Genomic DNA, 2,693 nt, shown 5'->3' on the forward strand with positions numbered 1-2,693 from the left:
AAAGTGGTTTTTGATTCCATAATAACTCCGGGTTTATTAGTTTTTGGCGAATTGCTAGTCTAATTCGATTGGAATCGAGCCAACGAAAAGTACTTTTTCGTTTCACGATACTTCGAGTTTGTTCGTTTTTGGCGAACTGCAAGTCTACTTAGATTGGAATCTTGCCAATGAAAAGTGGTTTTTGATTTCATGATAACTTTAAGTTTGTTCGTTTTTAGCGAATTACTAATCTAATTCGATTGGAATCGAGCCAATAAAAAGTGGTTTTTCATTTCATGATAACTTCGAGTTCGTTCTTTTTCGACGAATTGCTAGTCTAAATCGATTGGAATCGGGCCAGTGAAAAGTGGCTTTCGATTTCATTATAACTTTGGGTTTCTTCATTTTTGGCGAGTTACTAGTCTAAATCGTTTGGAATCGAGCCTATGAAAAGTGGCTTTTGATTTCATGATAACTTCGAGTTTGTTCATTTTGTCGAATTGCAAGTCAGTTCGATTGAAATCGAGCCAAAGAAAAGTGGATTTTTATTTCATGATAACTTCAAGTTTTTTAGTTTTGGGAAATTGCTCGTTTAATTCGATAGGAATCGAGCCAACAAAATGCGGTTTTTCATTTCAAGTTAACTTCAGGTTTGTTCGTTTTTGGCGAATTGCTAGTCTAAATCGATTGGAATCGAGCCAATTAAAAGTGGTTTTTGATTTCACGATAACTTCGGGTTTGTTCATTTTTGGCGAATTACGAGTCTAATTCGATTGGAATCACGCCAATGAAAACTGATTTTTCATTTTAAGATAACTTTGAGTTTGTTCGTTTTTGACGAATTGCTAGTCTGAATCGATTGGAATTGAGCCAATGAAAAGGGGATTTTGATTTCATGATAACTTCGGGTTTGTTCATTTTAACGAATTGCTCGTCTAGTTCGACTGGAATCGAGCCAAAGGAAAGGGGTTTTTCATTTCATGATAACTTCGGGTTTGTTCGTTTTGGGAAATTGCTCGACTAATTCGATTGGAATCGAGCCAATGAAAAGTGGGTTTTTGATTTCATGTTAACTTCGAGTTTGTTCATTTTTGGCGAATTGCTAGTCTAATTAGATTGGAATCGAGCCAATGAAAAGAGGTTTTTCGTTTCATTATAACTTCAGGTTTGTTCGTTTTGGCGAATTGCTCGTCTAATTCGATAGGAATCGAGCCAGTGAAAAGTGGTTTTTGATTTCGAGATAACTTTGGGTTTGTTCATTTTTGGTGAACTGCCAGTCTAAATCAATTTGAATCGAGCCAACGAAGTAATTTTTTATTTCACGATAAATTCGGGTTTGTTCACTTTTGGCTAATTACTGGTCTAATTCGATTGGAATCGAGCCCATTAAAAGTGGTTTTTCATTTCAAGATAACTTCGGGTTTGTTCATTTTTAGCGAATTGCTAGTCTAAATCAATTGGAATCGAGCCAATGAAAAGTGACTTTTGATTTCATGATAACTTTGGGTTTGTTCATTTTGTCCAATTGCTTGTCTAGTTCGATTGGAATCAAGCCAATGGAAAGTGTTTTTTCATTTCATGATAACTTTGGGCTTGTTTGTTTTGGGGAATTGCTAGTCTAATTCGATTGGAATCGAGCTAATGAAAAGTGGTTTGTTGATTTTATGATAAATTTAGGTTTGTTTATTTTTGGCGAATTGCTGGTCTAATTCAATTGGAATGAAGCCAATGAAAAGTTGTTTTTGATTTCATGATAACTTCGGGTTTGTTTGTTTTTGGCGAATTGCTAGTCTAATTGGATTGGAATCGAGCCAATGAAAAGTGGTTTTTAATTTCACGATACTTCAGGTTTGTTCAGTTTTGGCGAATTGCTAGCCTAATTCGATTGGATTTGAGCCAATGAAAAGTTGTTTTTCACTTCATGTTAACTTCAAGTTTGTTCATTTTAGGCGTGTTGCTAGTCTAAATCGATTGGAATCGAGCCAATGAAAAGCGGCTTTTGATTTCATGATAACTTCGGATTTGTTCGAAATTGAGCCAATGAAAAGTGGCTTTTGATTTCAAGATAACTTCGAGCTTGTTCGTTTTGGCGAATTGCTAGTCTAATTCGATTGGAATCGAGCCAATGAAAAGTGGTTTTTGATTTCGTGATAACTTCGGGTTTGTTCATTTTTGGCGAATTGCTAGTCTAATTCGATTGGAGTTGAGCCAATGAAAAGTGGTTTTTGATTTCATGATAACTTCAGGTTCGGTCGTTTTTGGTGAATTGCTAGTCTAATTTGATTGGAATCGAGCTAATGAAAGGTTTTTCATTTTATGATAACTTCTGGTTTGTTCGTTTTTGGCGATTTACTTGTCTAATTCGAATGGAATCGATCCAATGAAAGGTGGTTTTTCATTTCATGATAACTTCGGGTTTTTTCATTTTTGGCAAATTGCTAGTGTAATTTGTTTGGAATTGAGCCAATGAAAATTGGTTTTTGATTTCGCGATAACTTCGGGTTTGTTCGTTTTGGCGAATTGCTAGTATACTTCGAATGGAATCGAGCCAATGAAAAGTGGTTATCAATTCATGATAACTTCGGGTTTGTTCGTTTTTGGCAAATTCCTAGTCTTAATCGATTTGAATTGAGCCAATGAAAAGTGGCTTCTGAGTTCATGATAACTTCGGGTTTGTTCATTTTGGCGAATTGCTGGTCTAATTCGATTGGAAT

Source organism: Olea europaea, unplaced genomic scaffold, assembly GCF_002742605.1.
Source record: "Olea europaea var. sylvestris unplaced genomic scaffold, O_europaea_v1 scaffold1096, whole genome shotgun sequence".
NCBI classification, from domain to species: domain Eukaryota; kingdom Viridiplantae; phylum Streptophyta; class Magnoliopsida; order Lamiales; family Oleaceae; genus Olea; species Olea europaea.